We start from the raw sequence: 23,101 nt of genomic DNA on the forward strand, positions 1-23,101 counted from the left end.
CAGTCCTCTACTACACAATGCTTGCAATAAGCATCACAGACCACCTGATTTTCCTCTCAAGACATCACAAATTTGCTCACAGACCTTCAGGATGTCCCAGAGGGGCCCCTTCAGGTGCCCAAAGCCATGGCAAGGTTTTATCCAATGAATGTTGACTTTAACCAGTTCTTTGTTCCACCAAAAGCGGATTCCCAGGTGGCATAGGTTTACCAAGTGTACCTCCCCAATGAAAGCCGAAACCCACAGATAGAAGCTTCTGTGTTAGATACAGAAGTTTCGGAACAAGACTGCTCATTATTTACAGTTGCTGGGATAAACGAACCTGACATTACTTACAGTTGCTGGGATAAATGGTTGTGACCATGGACTTAGTCCAATGGGCAAAGGCACACTTGCATCCACTCCAGGATGCGCTCCCGTCCCAATGGTGCCCGCAGAGGATGCGCTCAAGCAGCAGCTCGTTGCAGTCTAGCCTGGTAGTTAAGAGCCTCAGTCTCTTACCAGAGGAGTTCCCCCTTCACATATCTGGAGGAGTGACTGACGATGGACACAAACCTATAAGGCAGGGGATGCACATTGCAAGGGGCATCTGTTTCATGGACACTGTTTCCCTTCTCAGAAGAAGTGGTCGATCAACTACTTGGAACTTCGAGCCATTCACTTGGCGCTTTGAAGAGTGCACTGCAGAGCAAAGCAGTGCGAGTTTTCTTGGACAGCGTAACAGCGGTAGCCTATGTCGGTCACCATAGAGAGACACCAAGAGTGCTTCTTTATGCTTGGAAGCCTAGATGAACAGAGATCATCTCTTTGGCACACTCAGTGGCACATGTGGTAGGAGTGGTCAATGTGCAAGTGGATTTCCTCAGCTGGAAGACCCTTTTCCTGGAGAGCAGTCAGTCTCGGGAAGCCTTTACCTGCATTGTGAATCAGTGGGGGTGCTGATATTCAATCTGATAGCATCGGTGACCAACAGAAAGGCAGCTCTGTTTTTCAGTCAAAGAAACGAGCCAGGAATCATAGACCTAGGCACCCTAGTGCAACCTTGACCAAAGGTGGGTTGTCTTTACACCTGCTCTCCATGGCCTATGATAGGCGGACTTCTGCACAGAATTATGGCACACTAAGGGCTGGCGATTTCTAGTGGCACCAGATTGGCCAAGGTGACCATGGTATAGAAACCTTGTCCACCTACAAAGGGATCAAGGTCTCAGACTTCCATGTCATCCTCGGCTGCCCACATAGGGCCCAATTGTCCTGCATGATCTAGAGCATAAAGGCTATTTGGAGTGGCTGCCAACTTTTCTGAGATGCAGGGAGAAGGCGACTAAGCCTTGGTGTGCTTAAAGGAGTGAGGACCCAAGCTCAATTCTGATCTCTCTGGTGCTTGCCTTCCTGCAGGAAGGTCTGGGGGAAAAGGCCTAGCAGTTGGCTCCCTGACAAGTTCAGATTGCGGGTCTTTTTCCTGTTTGGGCCTAGGGTTATTAAAAGGACCATAGCCACGCATCCAGATGTGGTCAGGTTTTTGAAGGGCACTTTGCACATCCGTCATCTAGTGAGACAGCCTTTCCAGGCATGGAGTCTTAATCTGGTCCTACAGGCGCTGATTAGTGTACCTTGTGAACCTCTGGAGCAAGTTTCTCTGATAGCCCTTACCATCAAAATGGTGTGTTTGGTGCCAATGACATCAGCCAGACCAGTATCAGAGTTGTAGGCTTTTTCTTGCAGAGATCCCTTCCTCAGAATATTGGATTCAGGCATGGTTTTATGCACAGGCCCTTCTTTCTTACCGAAAGTGGTTTCCAGCTTCTACATTCACTGAGAGGTATGCTTGCCTGCCTTCACTACCTCGGGATTGAGAGAGTGATCAGGTGTTAAAATGGATGTGCGCAGAATCTTACTGCAGTATCCAGAGGTTGCGGACTAATTTTGATTGTCTGATTATCTGTTCATATTGGTGGGGGTTGCCAATAAAGGCCGACCAACCTTAAAAGAGACTATTTCAAGACTGATCCATATAGCTATTTCTTCAGCCTATATCGGAGGTGGAAAGCATCTGCCTGTGTCTGTCAAGGTGCACTCCACTAGAAACATGGCTCTCTCATGGACAGAATCTTCAGCGGTGTCCCTGGAAGCAATCTGTAGAGCAACCACTTGGTCCTTTCTCTCCATACATTTACAGAGTTGGACATGGTAGCCAAACAGAACTACACATTCAGATCATCTGTCCTGCCCTAAACTTAGGGGACTGCTGTGATACATCCCACAGGTTCAGGAATAGTGTGTGTCACACTAAAAGGAAAAATTAGGTTCTTACCTCGATAATCTTTCTAGTAGACACCCTATTCCTGCCTACTTACTGACTCGAATATGCCGGGGCATCTGGACATTGTTTCTGCCCTTAATCCAGCTTTAGCAAGGATAGATGATGCGACTGCCGCATTGATGAATCTAGGAGGTATCTGTATAATCTCCCACTCAGTCTTGTGACTTGTTTTCCTCCTTGTTATACATTGCAAATAGTTACGTTTGTTTTATCTGTTATATGGTATTGATATGAGCAAAACTGACATGTTTCTCGGGGAGAGTCCCTTTTCGCTCCAGGGCTGACCATCTGCTTTGGTACGAACCGAGGAATTGAAGGACAGCCTAGAGGGATTGGAGGGGGAGTAAAAAATGCTAATGAGGCGCTCTACAAGAATTCTTACAAGAAGAGATTGACTCCCCTCAGGAGGAAACTGCACGTTTTCTCTTCTCCAAACTCGCCACCTGTTTCCAATCCCATCCCCTCCCTTCTACTGATCACCATCTCTCCTACTATCATCCCTGCTTTCTTCCATATCCTCCACCTGTTCCCCTCTACTGCGACTGTATCCAACGCCTTCAAACACACCATAGTTACGCCACTCTCAAACCCTCACTGGACCCTACCTGCCCCTCCAATTATTGCCCCATTTCCTTCCTCCCCTTCTTATTCAAGCTACTTGAATGTGCTGTTCACCAGCGTTGTCTTGACTTCTTCATCTCAAGCTATATTTGACCTCCCCTTAAATTGAGCTTTCACCCTCTCCATTCTACAGAAACTGCCCTTGCTAATCTCCAGTGACCTGCTCCTGGCCAAATCCAAAGGCCATTACTAGGTCCTCATCCTCCTCGATAATAATAATAACTTTATTTTTATATACCGCCATACCACAAACAGTTCTAAGCGGTTTACAAGGGAAGAGACTGTATCTATCTGCTGCAATTGATACTAGATCACCCGCCTACTTAGTTTTCTTCCTACCTTTGCAGCACTTTTAGGGTATGCTCTGGAAGATGAACCTCCGCTATTATCCTGCTATCAGTAGACGTATCGCAGAGCTTTGTCTTGGGACCTCTTCTTTTCTCCATCTACATTTCTTCCCTTAGCACTCTAATTTCTTCCCACAACTTCTGGTACCATCTCTATGCTGACGACTTGCAAATTTACCTATGCCTAAAATTTCTATGGCAATCCAGGTCCGAGTCTCAGCCTTGCCTGTCTGACATTGCTACATGGATGTCTCGCTGCCATCTAAAGTTAAACATGGCCAAAACTGAACTCCTTTATCTTTCCTCCTTAACTTGCCTCTCCTCTCCCTACAATAACCTCGTTCGGTGGATAATGCTCTCATCCTCCCTGTCTCATCGGCTCACAACCTTTGCGTCATCTTTGACTCATCTGTCCTTTTCTTCACACATCCAACAAACCGCCAGAACTTGTTGCTTCTTTCTATACAATGTTTCTAAAATCTGAAGTTTCCTTTCTGAGCACGCTGCCAAGACCATTATCTACGCTCTTACCTCTCACCTGGATTACTGCAACGTGCTTATTTATTCAGTTTTCTATATCATCCTCCCAGGAGAGCTCAGAACGGTTTACATGAATTTATACAGGCACTCCAAGCATTTTTCCCTGTCTGTCCTGGTGAGCTTACAATCTATCTAATGTACATAGAAACATAGAAGTAGACGGCAGATAAGGGCCACGGCCCATCAAGTCTGCCCACTCTAATGACCCTCCCTATCTATCTTTGCGGATAGATCCCACATGTCTATCCCACCTGGCCTTAAAATCTGACACGCTGCTGGCCTCAATAACCTGAAGTGGAAGACTATTCCAGCGATCAACCACCCTTTCAGTGAAGAAGAACTTCCTAGTGTCACCGTGCAGTTTCCCGCCCCTGATTTTCCACGGATGCCCCCTTGTTGCCGCGGGACCCTTAAAAAAGAAGATATCTTCCTCCACCTCGATGCGGCCCGTGAGATACTTGAATGTCTCGATCATATCTCCCCTCTCTCTACGTTCCTCGAGTGAGTAGAGCTGCAACTTCCCTAACCGCTCCTCGTATGGGAGCTCCTTGAGTCCCGAGACCATCCTGGTGGCCATTCTCTGGACCGATTCCAGTCTCAGCATATCCTTGCGGTAATGTGGCCTCCAGAATTGCACACAGTACTCTAGGTGCGGTCTCACCATGGATCTATACAGTGGCATAATGACTTCAGGTTTACGGTTGACGAAACTCCTGCGTATGCAACCTATGATTTGCCTTGCTTTGGATGAAGCTTGCTCCACTTGGTTTGCAGACTTCATGTCTTCCCTGAAAATCACCCCTTAGTCTCTTTCTGCTTCAGTTCTTGTCAGGATCTCGCCATTTAGGGTATAAACCTTGCATGGATTTTGGCTTCCCAGGTGCATGACTTTGCATTTTTTGGCATTGAAACTGAGTTGCCAGGACCTAGACCAGCGCTCCAGTAGAAGTAGGTCATGCATCATATCGTCTGCCATTGAATTTTTGTCTGTTGTGCTTTTGCTCACTACATTGCTTAGTTTGGCATCAAAGGCGAATAATGTTATTCTACCTCGGAGCCCTTCTGTCAAGTCTCTTATATAGATGTTGAACAAGATCGGGCCCAGGACGGAGCCCTGTGGCACTCCACTTATCACCTCTGACATTTCGGAGGGGGTGCCATTCACCACTACCCTCTGAAGCCTACCTCCAAGCCAGTTTCCAACCCATTTGGTCAATGTGTCGCCCAAGCCTAAAGAACCCATCTTGCTCAGCAACCTGCAGTGTGGTACGCTATCAAATGCTTTGCTGAAATCCAGGTAGACGATGTCCAGGGACTAACCAGCATCCAGCTTCCTCGTCACCCAGTCAAAGAAGCTGATCAGGTTGGATTGGCAGGATCTCCCTTTAGTAAATCCATGTTGGCTGGGATCCTGTAGATTCTCCTCATCCATGATCTTATCCAATTGGCGTTTGATTAGGGTTTCCATTAGTTTGCTCACTATTGATGTGAGACTCACTGGTCTGTAATTTGCCATCTCCATCCTGGAGCCTTTCTTGTGGAGTGGAATGACGTTAGCCGTCTTCCAGTCCATCGGGACGTTACCTGTACTAAGGGAGAGATTGAAGAGCGCGGATAGCGGTTCCGCCAAGTCATCACCCAACTCCCTGAGCACCCTTGGGTGTAGGTTGTCAGGCCCCATTGCCTTGTTGACCTTGATTTTTGACAGCTCGCAGTAGACGCTGCTGGGTGTAAACTTGAAATTGCTAAACGGGTCAACTGATTTAACCCTTGTCTGTGGTTGAGGGCCAATTCCCGGCACCTCGCGGGTGAAGACTGAGCAGAAGTATTTATTTAACAGTTGGGCTTTTTCCGAGTTCGTCTCCACATAGTCTCCGTCTGGTTTTCTGAGACGTACTATCCCGCCCGAGTTCTTATTTCTGTCACTGATATACCTGAAGAAAGATTTATCTCCTTTCTGGATGTTCTTTGCTAGAAACTCCTCCATGCGGAATTTGGCCTCCCTAACTGCTGCTTTGATGGCTCTTGACTTGGCCAGATATTCTACTCTAGAGTCCTGTGTCCCTGATTGTTTGTAAGAGACGAATGCTTTTTTCTTCTCTTTGATGAGGTCCAAGATCTCCGTAGAGAACCGCTGTGGCTTGTTGTTCCTACTCCCTTTGCTTACTGATTTAACATAGCGGTTTGTTGCTTCCTGTATGATGGCTTTCAAAGTTGACCACATTTCTTCCACGCTGTCGGTGTCTGCTTGGCTTTGTAGTGCCCGGTGAACGAAGTCTCCCATGTCTTGGAAGTTTGTGTCCTTGAATTTGAGGACCTTGGTCAGTGTGGTAGATTTCGTGAATCCTTTCCCGATATTGAACCATATCATATTGTGGTCACTGGAGGCCAAAGTTTCACCCACCGAGACCTCTGTGATACTTTCTCCATTGGTAAGTACCAGGTCCAGAATTGCCTGATCCCTTGTTGGTTCAAATACCAGTTGCCTGAGTCTTGCTCCATTCAAAGAGTTTAATAGCTTCCTGCTGCTGCCGGAAGCAGAGGAAAGTGTGACCCAATCCACATCAGGCATGTTGAAGTCACCTACCAATACTGTGTCCCCCCGCAAGGTGATATTCTCTATATCTCCAATTAATTCCATATCTAGGTCATCTTGATGTTTTGGGGGTCTGTATACTACGCCAAGATACAGGCATTTGTCCTTCCCTCTGGCCAAATTTACCCAAAGGGATTCCCCAGGGTAATGGGGGGATTAAGTGACTTGCCCAGAGTTGCAAGGTGCAGTGAGAGTTTGCACCCACAGCCTCAGGGTGCTGAGGCTGTAGCTTTAACCACTGCGCCACACTCTTCCTCTTGAGGTTTTCCCGCTAACCTATCTATACCCCTTCAGTCAGTTCGGAATTCTGCTGTGTGCCTCGTATTCTGCCAGTGTCGTTACTCACGATACTCCTCTCAAGTCACTTCATTCCCTATCTACTTCCCTATACAGTTCAAAACTTCTCTTACTGACCTACGAGTGTACTCTCTCTGCGGCTCCTCTGTATCTTTCCTCTTATCTCTCCCTATACCCCACCCCAGAAACTCTGTTCTTCCTGCAAGTCTTTTGTCTATACCATTCTCCTCTACTGCCAACTTCGCTCTTTTTGCCTTGCTATGCCATATGCCTGGAACAACCTGCCTGAATCGGTACGCTAGGCTTCATTTCTGGCAGTATTCAAATCCAAGCTGAAAGTGCACTTTTTTGAAGCTGTGATTAGGTCCTAACCCTTCCAACTTGTAATGCACTCTCATTCCCGCTGTAGCCCCTACCCTCTCTACCTTTTCATTTCTTTATATTTCCCTTCATGAGCAGCATATATTGATTCACCCTTTGTCCTGTGTCCTGTCCTAATTAGATTGTAAGTTGTTTTGAGCAGGGATCATCTCTTGCACATTTTAATGTACAGTGCTGCATGCATTTGCGAGCGCTATCCTATATAATAAAAGGCTAGACGCACATGCGTACTTCTATTTGCGTGCTTCCGTGATCAGTAGGTCTGTGACCGCAGGAGTGCACATGCGGGACTCGCCAGCCTTACTTTCCAGCATCCGCGATTTGTTTTTCTCCGTCCCTTTCAGTCCCTCTAAAGCTTCGGACTACAGACCCCCAAAATCGCCGCGGCTCCTCTCACATCTTCCGACGCAAGTGCAGCTCATGAGAGGAGCCGTGGCGGCTTTGAAAACGGCTCCCTTGCGGCGACAGTCCCCCGACAGATATTCTCGCAGTGCCCACCCCCACCTCCTTTTTTAGTGATCCATCGAGAGGCTCCCCAGCCTTCTTCCAACACCTACCGAGCCCCCAGCGCTGCTTTTAGCTCTTCCTGCAGGTGGCCCAAGCCGACAGTACCAGCGATACAAAAGCTGAAAAAGGAGGCGGGACTCTTCCCCTACGCCTGCTGTTCACACAAGCCAAACTCCCACGCAGGCCACCTTGCAATCGCGCACGGGAGCCCCAGCCCGATCGACTCCTCCAGGCCGACTATGCACCGACCTTGCCCGAAATCACAGGCACAACCTCCCGAACTCGCCCGAACTCACACACACACCTAAGTGTCAGCTCATTTGAACAGCCCGAACTCACAGCCACACCTAAACATGCAGACCCGGGTCGTGGGAGGATGCACCGTCGCAAGTAGTGCACAGGGACTTGAGGGGGAGGGAAATTGGCTGGGGAGAAATACAGCCACACAGCTTTGTGATGTTCCCAGAACAAATGTGGCAGCTCAACCCAACCTGAATGGAAGTAAAGAAGGAGAGAGAGACACAGACTCACAGAAGGACAGGAACACTGGACAAGGAGAGAGAGACACAGACACTCACAGAAAGACGGGGGCTGAAGAGACAGATTGAGAAAAAAAATAAAGTGGACAAGGAGAGAGAGACACACAGACACTCACAGAAGGACAGGGAGCTAAAGAGACAGATTGAAGAAAAAAAAAAAAGAAACACTGGACAAGGAGAGAGAGACACACAGACACTCACAGAAGGACAGGAACACTGGACAAGGAGAGAGAGACACACAGACACTCACAGGACAGGGGGCTAAAGAGACAGATTGAAAAAAAAAAAACAAACCGTGGACAAGGAGAGAGACACACAGACACTCAAAGAAAGATAGACAGACAGACAACGGTAAACAGTGGACAAGGAGAGAGAGACACACAGACACTCAAAGAAAGATAGATAGACAGACAGACAGCGGTTAAGGAGACAGATAGCAAAAAAAGAGAGACATAAAGCTCTCACATTAAGTTTTCAGTAATTTTCACACATATTCTAGAACAGTGTCTTGTCTACTAGCAAGAAGATTGAGGTAAGTACCGAATCTTTCCATCAAGTTGATTTGAGCCTCCATTTTGATGTGTATTACTCAAAGCTTCATATCCATTCGTTTCTGAAAAGAACAGAAAACTTATCAGCCAGACAATCAAAAGTTGATTATTTTTTTTATATGCATTTCCACTATGGCCAGGATCACCTGATAAGAATAAATGGGTAAATTGGTCCTTTTTATGTATAAAGTATGTTTTCCAACAGCTCAGGAATATTTCATTTGCTCTTATGCTGATTCTTCAGAAACCCAATAAAACAGCCTGATTCCATTTCTTGTTTTCACATTTTCTGTTACAGATGTGCTTGCGTTTTGTGGACCCGGTGAGCAACCTTTGACTTGATGAAGGAAAATGCTCTTGAATCTGTTGCCTTTGTCTCCTTCTCTGCAATTTGAGTAGGCCTAGCATGGTTGGATTTGCCATAACATAAAATATTATTTGTATACTGTGGTTAACAAAAATTATCTAAGGACCATCCATATGCAGTTAGAGTACAAATAACAAATCAGTACAATATAAATATAACCCTGCTCAGTCTTGTAGTGTCTGCAAGATAAACCCTTGATGGTTTGAGGCCCTCTCCTGACCTTCTGGGAAGGGGCTTTAGAAGTTTTGACAGTTCCCTTTTTGCTGCCTTTGTTGTTTCTTACTGCAATTTGGACCTTTTCTGTGTTTTTTTGCTGCTGAGTTTGTATTTTGTCTGGCTGTGACCTTTTCACTTTCAATAAAAATATATTTTTTAAAAAATATTTGGGATAATGCTACCTGTGTATAGTCTTCAACCTCATGATCTTCATGCTGAACAAGCTGGGGCATTGGGATATACCCTCACTCCTGCTTCTCATTGATTTGGACTATTATTCCTGTATTTTGTGTGGGATATGTATATATAAAATGCAAATAAATGTATTTTGTAGGAAAAAACTACAATTTTAAAATAATATACCTATTACATATCTCTTGGCTAGTCTGTCATATAGGTAAGTGAAGAACTGATGCTCCTTCATTTAAGCAGTTAAATGTAACTGAATGATGATCTGAGATTCTACATCTAATTTTTTATCCAGTGTTATATCATGATTTCCAACATGTGCTGCAATAAAGCTAAGTGCACACACTTTCCTCCATAAAAAACAAAACGTTATTAACAATGGAAAAACGATGATGACAACAAACAAAAATTGACCCTTAATACTCCACAGACCTGAAGGTCAATCAAAACAAAAAACACTGTGGAGATGATGATGTCTAAGATGCAGGTCTTTATTAAAAATAGTCAATTAATCCACATGACAAAATGTCAAGGACCTGTAGCTATTGATGTTTTTTCAATCGCGCAGAGTTTTCTACTTTGACCAGTCCATTCCCATACTTGACCACCTTAGGTTTTAGGATTTGATCCACGTTTTTGCATTAAGAGTTTTAGGGACCCCTGAGGAAGACAGGGCTGTCGAAACACAGACAGTGTTGGGTCCTTAGTCCCCATTTTTTTAGGGTCCTTGACATTTTGTCATGTGGATTAATTGACTGTATTTTTAATAAAGACCTGGATCTTGGACATCGTTGTCTCCACAGTGTTTGTTTTTGTCTTGAAATGATGATGACAAAAATGACACTATATATATATATATATATACACACATACATACATAGAGTGGAATACAAAATGATGAAAAAAAAGCACAGTTACTTACCGTAACAGGTGTTATCCAGGGACAGCAGGCAGATATTCTCTACATTTGGGTGATGTCATTCACGGAGCCCCATCGCATACAGCTTTTCAAGCAAACTTGATTGAAAATCTTAACGTTTGCTAATGCTGCATCGCGCATGCATGTGCCTTCCCGCTCAGCTAGAGGGCGCATCTCCTCAACGTGGTCCTCAGTTCAGATAGCTAGCAAAGAAGCCAACCCGGGGAGGAGGGAGGGTTGTGAGAATATCTGCCTGCTGTTCCTGGATAACACCTGTTAAGGTAAGTAACTGTGCTTTATCCCAGGACAAGCAGGCAGCATATTCTCTACATGTGGGTGGCCTCCACGCTAACCAAGGATGGGATGATGGGAGAGTTGGCAAGTTAGGAAAACAGATTACGCAAAACTGACTGGCCGTCGCATCTGGAAAAAGTATCCAGACAGTAGTGAGAGGTGAATATATGAACCGAGGACCAAGTGGCGGCCTTGCAGATCTCCTCAATAGGTGTGGACCTGAGGAAAGCGACAGACGCCACCATCGCTCGGACTTTATGCCCCGTGACCCGACCCTGCAGCGGGAGACCAGCCTGAGCGTAGCAGAAGGAAATACAAGCAGCTAACCAGTTGGACAAGGTGCGCTTGGAAACAGGACGCCCCAACCGATTTGGATCAAAAGATATGAAGAGTTGAGGAGCCGTGTGATGAGATTGGGTGCGTTGGAGGTAAAAAGCCAACGCCCTCTTACAGTCAAGAGTGTGAAGCGCCACCTCTCCAGGATGAGAATGGGGCTTAGGAAAAAATAATAATAATAGCTTGTATACCGCAATACCATGAAGTTCTATGCGGAAGAACAATGGACTGGTTGAGGTGGAAATCCGAAACCAGTTTAGGCAAGAACTTAGGATGAGTACGAAGGACCACCTTGTCATGATGAAAAACAGTAAAAGGCGGGTCCGCAACCAGAGCTTACAGATCACTGACTATGCGAGCAGACGTGAGGGCAATCAGGAACACAACCTTCCAAGTGAGAAACTTCAGATGAGCCTTATCAATGGGTTCAAAGGGAGGTTTCATCAATTGAGCCAGAACCACATTAAGATTCCAAACCACCGGGGGAGGCTTGAGTGGAGGATGGACATTGAAGAGGCCCTTCATAAATCGGGAAACCACCGGATGGACCGAGAGCGGTTTCCCAGCAATCGCACTGAGGTGGACTTGAATAGATGTCGATTTGAGACCAGATCGAGACAAGTGTAACAGATAATCAAGACAACCAAGGACTGGTGGGAGAGTTGAGCCTTTTCAAATCCCTTACGCGGGACCATCCGATAGCGGGATTCCATCTTGGACGGAATGGCAGAGATTGCATACAGTGTCTCCAAAATTCCGGAAGAAAGTCTGCTTTAAGTCCGGATTCAAGGAGAGGCGAGGGGATTCCCTCGGTGGATGAGGAAGCTCAATTTCCTCCAAATATTCCCGGGTATACCTGGATTCAGACTGGAGGTCCAGTTGAAGTGCCTTACCCATGTCCACCACGAACCTGATGAAGGAGGAAGTCTTGCCCGCAGAATGCCCTTGGAGAGGCTAAGCCGAGCGGGACTTCGGGGCAGCAGAGAACGAGGGAGAAGCTTCCCTGAATACTGAGCCGGCATGTCAGTGTCCACAAGCACCGACGTCGAGGAAGCCCTGCTGAGAGACTGAGGGGGAGTTGACAATGCTTGCGTTTAGACTGCCTGGAAGGCGAGGAACCCGGGGTCTGAGGGACAGAGACCCGGGGGGCCAGCCCTGGCGAGCCCAGGGATGAAGAGACCTTCCGACGAGGTAGCGAGGAGGCAGTCCTCGACCTCAAAGCTCCTCGGCTCAGAGACGGAGAAGGCACGGGAGGCCGGCGAGGGTCATACAGCATGAGGTCCAACACCTGGATGGACCTCGAGGTGCAAGGCCCCGGAAACCTACCTCGCCTAGGGGCAGAGTCTCTGGGCCGTTTCGCGGATCGCTGCCTCGAAGGAGAGGCACGCTTAGACTGGTGCTTCGATCAAGGTCGGGCGGCGGGAGAAGCCCGCCTCGAGGGAGCAGGCGAGGAATCTCTCGAGGATAAGCGTCGAGACTGATGCACCTTCCCGCAGGAGCCCTCGGCGCAACGCTCAGGCTGGCCAACAGGAGCAGGGTCTAGGCCGGGGGAAGCTCAGCCAAAGCAGAGGAGATCTGTGAGGTTAAGATAGCCTTAAGCATGTTCTTAAAGGATTTGGACGGACTGGTGCAGCAGTGTGCTGCAACGAGGGTGACCTTGATGTAGAGTATTCCGCTTAATGTGGAGGCACGCTTTGGAGGAGGTCTCGTAGAGGCCGGCAGGACTGCACTCACTGCGAGGGTGGCCAGAGACTCCGAGGATGGCTTCGGTAGCTGAGCTGGACCTGAAGGAGGAAGAGGAGACTTACCCGCCGAGGTCGAGGTCTTATCTGCTTGCAGGTCCATGCCGAAGAGCTCTGCAATCTTGGCCCGCCGACAATGAATAGCCCGAGGTTGGAGAGTGGGCAAGAGGCGGTAGGATGGTCAACACCTAAACAAAGGATACACCAACTGTGCGGGTCAGTGATCAAGATCACCCGACCGCACTGCGTGCACTTTTTAAACCCGGTAACAGGCCGGGATATAAGGAGGAAGTGAGGCTGCAGCCAAGCAAGGCTAGGCGGCCAAAGGAAAAACCGGGGTTCCCTCCCCCCCCCCGATTGAGAAAAAAATAACAAAATTGTAAAGATGTGAGGCACAGCAACTTCCGATCATACAAAACAAGAAAAGAAGCTGCGGTGCAAGAAAGGCATTTGGATTCGATGCAGAGAAGAGACAGGGCTTTCTGGCTTTGTAGAAAACTAAGAACTGAGGACCACATTGAGACGTGCCCTCTAGCTGTATGTATGTATATATATATATATATGTGTATATATATATATGTATATATACACATATATACAGTGGAATACAAAATGATGACAAAATTGACTATATCTATCTATCTATATCTATCTATCTATATATATATAGTGGTACCTCGGTTTACAAGTGCACCGGTTTGCGAGTGTTTTGTAAGACGAGCAAAACATTTGCAAACTTGGTGCCTCATAAACAGAGCTTGCCTCGCTGTACGAGCGCCTCCCTCCTGCAATCCGGCATCCCCCCCGCTCGTGTCTGCCCCCCCCCCCTACTCAAGCACGGCAATGACATCCCTTACCCCGACTGGGTGCCGGTGCCCGAAGATCCTCCCTCTTCTGGCGCGGCCTGGGCTGGGCGGTGCGTTGGAGATCCTCCCTCTTCTGGGCTGGGCTGGACTGGCTTTGAGTATTTGTGCATGCTCAAAGCCTTCTGGTCTCGCTCATTGCCGTGCTCGGGGGGGATGTAGGATCGCAGTGCGAGCGGGGGGAGGATGCCGGATCGCGGGGAGGGGTATGGAGCAGCGTTGGCCTCAAAGGGGGGGGAATGGAGCAGCGCTGGCAGCCTCGGGGGGGGGGGGGAGGTGGAACCAATCAAAGCAAGTTTCCCTTACTTCCTATGGGGAAACTTGCTTTGATATATGAGCAATTTGGTTTACAAGCATGCTTCTGGAACGAATTATGCTCGTAAACCAAGGTTCCACTGTGTATATACATATATATATATATATCTACTTTAGTCACACTGAATTCTCCTGTTGCTCTCAACTTTTCCTGAAAGGCAAACTGTTTAATAGCTTAACATACAAAGAAGGAGAAATGGTCTCTGCACCAACTAGCTAGAGCGAGACAGATGACAAAACAAATCAAGCTGATAAAAATGTGTAATGATAAAAATCCAACATATGGGTTCTGACAATTAGTTCATGAACTTACCACCATGTTCTTACGTTGGCAGCACTGTACAAACAGCTCAATAAGATTTCATAACCTTGGTATAGCAGTGTCTCACAGCTGTGTTCATGTCGATGTGTGGTGGTGTCTTGCTGAGTGGTGGTCATCATTGCATGTTTTTGTGTGCCATCGTGAGAATGTCGGAGCTTGAGTTAGAGCAATGAACAAACATTACATTTCTTGTTAAACTTGGCAAGAGTGGCAGTGAAATCAGGGACTTGTTAGTCTATGTTTATTGGGGTAATGCCATGAAGGAAACGGCAGTGTACCAATGGATTAAACATGTTTCTGAGAGGAAAGAAAGTGTCACCGATGAGAAAAACATTTGTCAAACTGTGTGTCAAAATTGTCGCCGCTGACTGTAAGAAGCATAGCAGACCAAGTAAACATTGATAGAGAAATAGGAAAATCCTGGCATGAGTAAGGTGTGTGCAAAAATAGGCCCTAGTGGCTCTTGTATCACGACAATGCACCAGCTCGCACAACACTGAGGGAGTTTTTAGCCTGTAAACTGTATTGGAACACCCTCCCTACTCACCTGATCTGGCCCCCAATGACTGCCCAAAGAAAATTATTGAAAGGAAGACATTTTGATGACAACTGCTCTGCTGGCTATTCCAAGAAAGGAGTTCCAAAATTGCTTTGAAGGGTGGTCTAGGTGCTGGCATCAGTGAAAGCTTCCTAAGGGGGGGGAGTACAATAGAGAGTGACACGGGGGACAAATTTTTCCTTGTCCCCTGTAGGGATTCAATTTTCCCATCCCTGCAAGTTTTGTTGCTGTCCCTGCCCCATTCCTGTAAGCTCTGACTTAACCATACAAGCCTCGAACACTTATGATTTTAAAGTGTTTGAGGCTTGTGCAGATGAGGATGGGACAAGGACAGGGAAGGAACTCGACCGGATGGGGAAAACTGTGTCCCCGTGTCATTCTCTAATACTCAACAATGAATTCATAAACTTAATTATCAGCCCTTGTATACATCAGAATTAAGGAGCAAAGACCTGACACAGGCCGTTTTTTTGGTGTGTTCACCTGTGGCAGGGGTTCAACTACTTAAGAGGACATGCATCGTGAAAAACTGACTGACAGTAAAAAAATAAATGTGAGAAACACAATGATGAATTCTGATGTCTCCAAAGCTGGGTTATCTAGCTGCAGCTCATTTACAACAGATTATGGCCTCCGTTGGGTCTTTGCTCCTCAATTCTGATGTACATATTGGATGTTTGCATTTTTATCAACTTTATTTTATTTGTCATTTCTGCTCTTAATGCAAAGCTAAGGAACCACAGGAAGCGCTAAAGAAATAATAATAACAGTTTATATACCGCAATACCGTTAAGTTCTATGCGGTTTACAAAAGATTAGTGGAGTACAAGTTGAGTTGACGTACAAGTTGAGTTAACTTAAGGGATGTGGGAACAATGGGGAGAAAGGGCAAGAGAGGGGAAAGAGGGAAGTGGGTCAGCTGTCTAGGTATTTCAGGAATAGGTGAGTTTTGAGGCGTTTCCTGAATACCTCATAAGTGGTGGGCAATAGGAGTTGTTCTAGGTCTTTACCCCATAGAGCAGCCTGATGTGAGAGAAGATGCTCATGGTGTTTTTTTTAGTTTGCATCCTCTAACCGGGGGAGAAACCAAGTGCGAGTGGGAGCTTCTCTTGTGTTTGTTGGCTGAGAAGGAGAATAGGTCAGTGATGTTTGGTCATGTTATAATTTGATAAGATGCTTGGAATTATATTCATGCAGGGCATTGCAAATAATACAAAATGCAGCGTCCAAATTGATAACAGGAACGTTGAAATATGTTCACATCACACCTTACCTTCAACAATTACACTGGCTGCCAGTTGCATTCAAAGTCAAGCACAAAGCAGTGATGATTTGTCATCAATTCCTGTACGGTACGATCCTTGAACTTTTTAAGAGTAAGATGGCTAATTACCAACTGAAAATCATTGCACTCTGAAAATTCAGCGCTGTTAAAGGCGAATGTCTACCCAAAACATGTAGAAACTAGCGCAATGATCTTTTCTTGTGCAGGGGTAAAATTGTGGAACTCGCTTGTGGGCCAGATAAGGAAATGTGATAATAGAGGTACATTTAGGAAACTATTCAAAACACAATTGTTTGTAAAAGCCTTTTTCTAGGCATTGATTTTGTCCTGATTGCTGATTTTCTGAGGATCTGATTATTTGTCTGTTTTTTATTTTGTTGTAAAAGTTATGTATGTAAGATTTTGTAAACCGTTTAGGCTTTAGACGGTATAGAAATTTTTTTAAATAAATAAAAATCTCAAGTGTGTAAAATATAACAGGATACAAGAGAGGGTTCCTAGAGCAGGGGTGCCCAAAAGGTCAACCACGATCGACCAGTAGATTACAAGGGCAACGCGCGTCGATTGTGGAGCCCATCCCGGGCTCTGCAATAGACTCACGTTGACTTTGCATTCTTCCTGCTTCCCTGATGCCACAAAAGCCAGGCTGGCCTGGAAATTGCTCTCCAACGTCAATCAACTGGGGGGGAGGGGAAAGCTTGTGGGCCTGGCTTTTGTGGTGTCAGGGAAGCAGGCTTAAATTGGTGGCAGTGGCTTGAGGGACAGGGAGAGAGAAAAAGTTGAAGGGAATGGAGTGTGTCGGGTTGCAGTGAGCAGGCACAGAGAAGAAAAAGTTGGACTCATGGAGGGACAGAGAGAGATGTTGGTTGGGGAATGGAATCAGGTCTAGAGGAGAGAAAGCATGCAGGAGGAAGAAAGAAGGGAATGCACAGTCAGGAGGAAGTGCAACTGGAGACTCATGAAATCATCAGACAACAGAGGTAGGAAAAATGATTTTATTTTCAATTTAGTGATCAAAATGTATCCGTTGAGAGGAAGTGACGTCATCGTGGCTGATGGCAGCCTAGAGCGATAGCTCCGCGGACCCCCGTGCTGATTTCTGCTATCTTCACGCGATTTTGCGTGCCTGCACTTTTCACTTCCTTCAGCTTGTTTGTAAAGCTGATTTGCTGCATCTCGATGGCGACGCGAAAGAAACAAACGGACATCAAGGCGTTCTCCTCACCGATCCCGAATGGGCCTCCTAAAGCTGGTTCTAAAATGGCGCCCGATCCGACCGCGGCTGCGGAGGGTTCACTTGCTGATGCAGCGTTGCCGACTTTTCAGCTGGAGATGCGTGGCTGGTTCCAGGAACTGAAGTCTGAAATCTCTGCGGTTCGGGCTGATATCCATGCTGTTGTTGCTGAGTTAAAACGTGAGGTGGGTGAAATCGGGAGTCGAGTGGGAGAGACAGAGGTTGCAGTGGAGGCACATGGCTCTGAACTGACACAGTTGAGAGGCAGGATTGCAGCGCTGGAGGAGAAGGCTGATGTGAGCACCCTAAAGCTGGAGGATCTGGAGAATCGTTCCAGACGGTGCAACCTTCTCTTTCGGGGTGTGCCAGACACTGTTTCTGACTCTCGCTGTATGGAGGTGATTGATCATATATGTATTCAGGCACTAGAGACTGCTGGCTTACCTGTGGAAGTGGGAAAACCATTGCTTGATAGGGCTCATCGCATCCCTGGCCCTCGTGATGTGAACCGCCCTCGTGATGTTGTGGCCTGTTTCCATCGCTATATGGATAAGGAACATGTGCTTAGGGCGGTGAGGCGTTCTGGGGGAGCTGTTAAATGGGAAGAAGCGGACATAGATGTTTATCCTGATGTGGCTCCAGCAACCCTGGCCCGCCGTCGCACATATAGAGACTGTACCCGTATACTGCAGGAGCGCAGTGTTAGATATCGATGGATTTATCCTATTGGACTGGCTTTTACACATGCAGGCAAGAACTACACTGCATTATCTGTGGCTGATGTTCAATCTCGAATGGTGGAGGCAGGTTTGATGACGGCTTCGGAAATGGCTCCACTGCCTCAGAGGTCACCTATACCCAAATCAGGAAGAGGGCTGGGATGGCAGAGAGTGGCTAGGTCGACTACAACCCGTCGCCCTTTGGAAGTGGCCACGTCTTCATCCCTTTGAACTTTTGTGTTTGTGGGATGTGTTCCTGAACTTTTGTGCTGTGTATGTTTCTTCTTATTTTTGCAGTGCGGCTTCTGTCGCGAAGGTTGTTTTTAGGGCTTGTTCTGGGGGTCCCTTTGTGAGCTGTTTCTCTACACTTCCTGTACCGTGGTTACCAGGTGCTTTGGTAGCTGGACCATGTGGGGTGTTGTTGGGGGGTTGGGGGGAGGGGGGGGTGTTGGTGTTGGGAAGGGTTGTGACCGAGTGCTCTTTTGTGTGGTTGTATGGGAGTATGTTTGTATATTGTTTTTCTTAAGGTTGCGATTGCAGGGGTTGGTTGACTTGGCTGCTTTGGAACATGGTATGGGTTTGGTGATGAAGTGCTTTTTCTTCTCTTGTATAAATGGATAAACTTACTTTGCTGTCTTATAATGTACATGGTTTGAATTCTCCACAAAAGCGACGCTTGTTATTTAAGGAATTGAGCCGCCTGAATAGTGCTGTTGGATTCATTCAGGAGACCCATTTTCAATCTCACTATGAGAAATTGCTTACACACAATAGCTATCCTCATGTTTTCCTTTCCTCTAATAAGATCCGGAAAAAGACTCAGGGGGTGGGTATTTTAATTCATAAACGTGTCCAGGTGGTATTGAGAGAGGTGGTGCGGGATGTTGAAGGCCGCTACATTCTGGTCAAGGCTGAGTTGGATGGCACCTTATATAGTTTACTGAATGTCTATGCCCCAAACGCTGGTCAGGGGGCCTTCTTTACGTTGTTAGAACGTGTGCTGTTGGACCATGTAGAAGGTACTCTCCTTGTAGGTGGAGACTTTAATCTTACCTGCTATCCTCAGGAGGATAATTCCAATTCTTCCATCCGCTATGCTAGTAGCGACAGAAGGGCTTTTTTGCGCTTTCTGCGTCGGCAGGATTTGATAGATGTGTGGCGTTATTTACACCCTGGCGCGCGGGATTACACCTTTTATTCATCAAAACATGATTCGTATACTAGAATTGATATGTGGATGCTGCCTCGTGTTGCTCTACCTCGTGCCCTGGCCTCCAGTATTGAACCCCGTGTGTGGTCCGATCATGCTCCCTTGACTTTGGAGTTACAAGTTGGACTGGTTAGAGGTGGTCGTCGTTTGTGGCGTATGAATGATTCTTTGTTGAAGGATCCCAGTACCTTGACTTTGTTAGAGGCTGATGTTAAGGAGTTTTTTGTTTTTAACGATGTGGCCGGCATTAATGTTGCGATACTATGGGAAAGTTTTAAAGCCACCCTTCGGGGTTGTTGTATTTCGAGAGGGTCGTATCGTAACCAATGTCGAGTTGCTCGTAGATTAGAGCTGGTGTCCCGCCTCCGACGCTTGGAGAATGCTCATAAGAGAGCTCCGTCGGTGGCTGGTGGTGTAGCGCTGACGGAGTGCCGGAGGGATTTACAGGAGCTTGATTTAGAGGGAATGGCTTGGGCCCTACAGAGACGAAAACAACGGTTTTTTGAATGGGGTGGTAGGGCGGGTCGCTTGTTAGATATACAGATCAAGCAAACTCAGGCGCAACATTCCATCACTCGGATTCGTAATGAGTCGGGACAGCTTTGTGCAGATGATGTGGCCATTCATCAGGCTTTTTTATCCTTCTATCGGACTCTGTACTCTCCGGAGATTGAAGCCACGGAGGGGGAGATAGATGCTTTTCTATCTAACGTAACCTTGCCTTGTTTGGCGGAAGTTGATGCGGAGTGGCTCTCTTCCCCTATTCAACCCGCTGAGGTAGTGGCGGCTATACATCATTTAGCTGCTTCTAAAGCACCGGGTGTTGATGGTTTTTCGCCCCTGTTTTATAAGAAAATGGAGGCCCATATAGTCGCTCCTTTGACTAGACTGTTTAATTCTTTTTTGGAGGGGGATTGTTTGCCGTATTCGTTTCGTCAGGCTGCGGTCTCTCTTCTTCTTAAACCCGGGAGAGATCCCCTCCTTTGTGGGTCCTACCGCCCTATTTCGTTGTTAGGAGTTGATTATAAGCTGTTTACCCGTATTTTGGCAGTCCGGTTGCAACGTTTTTTGCCTTTCCTAGTTCATGGTGATCAATGTGGTTTTATTTCAGGGAGGCAACCTGGTGATAATATTCGAAGAGTGTTAGATCTTATTGGAGTGGCCCATCAAGATTCTGTTCCAGCTGTCTTGTTATCAGTAGACGCTGAAAAAGCCTTTGATAGGGTTTATTGGCCGTTTATGCTAGCAGCTTTAAAGAAGATGGGCATTTCGGGAGCTTTTCTACATTGGGTGACCTTATTATATGCTGCTCCGGAGGCTTGTTTAAGGGTTAATGGAAGATATACTGCTAATTTTATGATTCGTAGAGGAACTTGGCAAGGGTGCCCATTGTCACCGCTGATTTTGCGTTGGTTATGGAGCCTTTAGCAGCTGCTATACGTGCGAATGCTGATATTCAAGGGATTGTGGTGGGTGACGAAGAACATAAGATCTTACTGTATGCTGATGATATTTTGTTTACCTTGACCCACCCACATCATTCTTTGACGGAGGTGCTTCGTGTTTTGACTATGTTTGGTGTGGTGGCTGGCTTTAAAATTAACATTGAAAAGTCTGAATTGCTTAATGTTTCCCTTCCGGACTTGTTGGTAACGGACTTACGTGCTAAATTTTCGTTTCGATGGGCGGCTAAATCCATTAAGTACCTTGGTGTGCGTATATCTCGTAGACTATCTGACCTTTTTGAATTGAATTACCCTCCATTGCTACGAACTGTGTTTGCAGATCTGGATCGCTGGGAAGGATTGAGGTTGTCTTGGATGGGTAGGATTAGTGCTTTGCGTATGAATGTGCTGCCTCGTTTTTTATATTTGTTTTCCTGCCTGCCTCTCTCAATTCCTAAGCGGTTCTTACTTAGGCTACAACGGCGGGCCTTTGCTTATATTTGGACACGTAAGCCCCCTAGGGTGCGGAGGGAACGTATGTATTGGGACAGGTTACATGGGGGAATGGGTGTCCCTGATTTTTCTACATATTATTATGCGTCCCAACTGCAAGGGTTGTTTCATTGGGCATATCCCTCCCAACGCTGGGTTTCTCTGGAACAGGCTCTACAGCCAACCTACCCATTGGCAGCATTGCCTTGGCTGTCTTTTGATATCCTTCGGGATTTGCAGACTGGGACTTCTTATGGGATGGCGTGTACCTTGCAGGCGTGGAGCCGGGTTCGACGAGCTTGGTTCCCACGTCAGCGCTATTTTTATGCTACTCCCATTAGATTTGCCCCTGATTTTTTGCCTGCTAGGGATACTGTGATTTTTCGGCGTTGGGAAATGGAGGGTCTTCGGGTCCTGGGTCAGTTGGTAGTGGGTGGACATCTGGTATCCTTTGCTGCCTTGCAATCTTTATATGACCTCCCCTCAACGGATTTTTTCGCCTATGTCCAACTTCGGGATTTTATGGTGAAGAGGGTGATTCCTGAGTGGGAAGGGGCAGACTCTGCTTTTCTTCAAGTTTTTAGGATGGGATTTGGAGTGGGCCTTATTTCACGTCTTTATAAAGCTCTTCTATACACTAGGCCTCAGGCTCGCACATACGAACATCGTTGGGAAATCTTGTTGGGAAAGACCTTTGATTATCAACAATGGGACCGCCTTTATGGTACATTACTAAGAGTTTCTTTAGCATCCCCCTTAGTTGAGCAGGGGTATAAGATGCTATTTCAGTGGTACCTTACGCCGGAAAAGGTGCACCGTTTCTATCATTGTGGAGATGGGCACTGCTGGCGTAACTGTGGGAGTCTGGGCATTTTTGGGCATGTTTGGTGGGATTGTGTTATGATTGTACCTTTTTGGAAGATGGTTCAACAACTGATGATTGATGTGTTACACTTACCCATTCTATTGCGTATGGAAGTATTTTTACTTAACTATCCTTCGGGGAGTTTGGATGTAGATCAGAATCATTTTGTGGCCCTAGTTGCTACGGCGGCTAGACTTACTGTGGCTACATATTGGAAGCGTGCTTCTTTGCCTTCTCGTACTGAACTGTTAAATAAGATTGACCAAATTTACTTGATGTCTAAATTGACTGCTTTAAATAATGATTCCTGTGGTACGTTTCATCGTCAGTGGTCTCGTTATGGCTCCTGGCGGGGTCTTCTTTGAGCTATCCTCTTTTTCATCTTCCTTTGTTTCAGGCTTATGCTGTATCACTCGGTTGGGGGTGGGGGGGTTATGTTGTTTCCTATGGGCAATGTACTTCTGCTGTTGGCATGCTGCCTGTGTACTGTTTTTTCATTTTGTTGAATAAAATATTAAAATATTAAAAAAAAAAAAAAATCACTTTAGGAACAATGGGCTGTGAATAGGGTAATTCATTTTGATCATATTCTCCTGTGTTGTCATCAGCTGATTGTGGATTTGGCACTGATAATTCAGTTCTTTCTATTTCTGTTTGTGTAGTTGTGATAGAAACTCTTCTGGTATGGTTCTAAATAGGCAGTAGATACAGAAATACCAATATGAGTGTAGTTCTTAGATATAATTATTTGGGGGGGTGATAATCTTTTTGTCATAGATTATAATTGTAATTGTATTTAAGTGCTTTTATAGAATTATATGATTGTATTTTATTTTGCATTTACTTATGGCTTTAAAATGAATAAAGAAATTTAAAAAAAAAAAAAAATGTATCCGTTTTGAGAATTTATATCTGCTGTCTATATTTTGCACTGGTACCACCTGGATGATGCTACTGCTGCTCAAGTAGTTGCAAGCTGGGCCAGTGGGGAGTATTTTCTCATATTTAGGATCAAAACACATCAAAT

At 46.2% G+C, this 23,101-nt stretch overlaps 1 protein-coding gene across 1 annotated transcript in view; it reads left to right on the forward strand.

Annotated features, from left to right (window-relative positions):
• ANAPC15 (anaphase promoting complex subunit 15) overlaps positions 1 to 9,451 on the forward strand; it is a 62,643-nt gene extending 53,192 nt beyond the window's left edge. The window contains exon 7 of the transcript XR_004538204.1: positions 9,001 to 9,451. The gene's annotated coding sequence lies outside the window, so the exon portion shown is untranslated. The remainder of the gene's footprint in view (positions 1 to 9,000) is intronic.
• The last annotated feature ends 13,650 nt before the right edge of the window (positions 9,452 to 23,101 follow it).

Source organism: Geotrypetes seraphini, chromosome 2 (assembly GCF_902459505.1).
Source record: "Geotrypetes seraphini chromosome 2, aGeoSer1.1, whole genome shotgun sequence".
In the NCBI taxonomy this organism is placed as follows: Eukaryota; Metazoa; Chordata; class Amphibia; order Gymnophiona; family Dermophiidae; genus Geotrypetes; species Geotrypetes seraphini.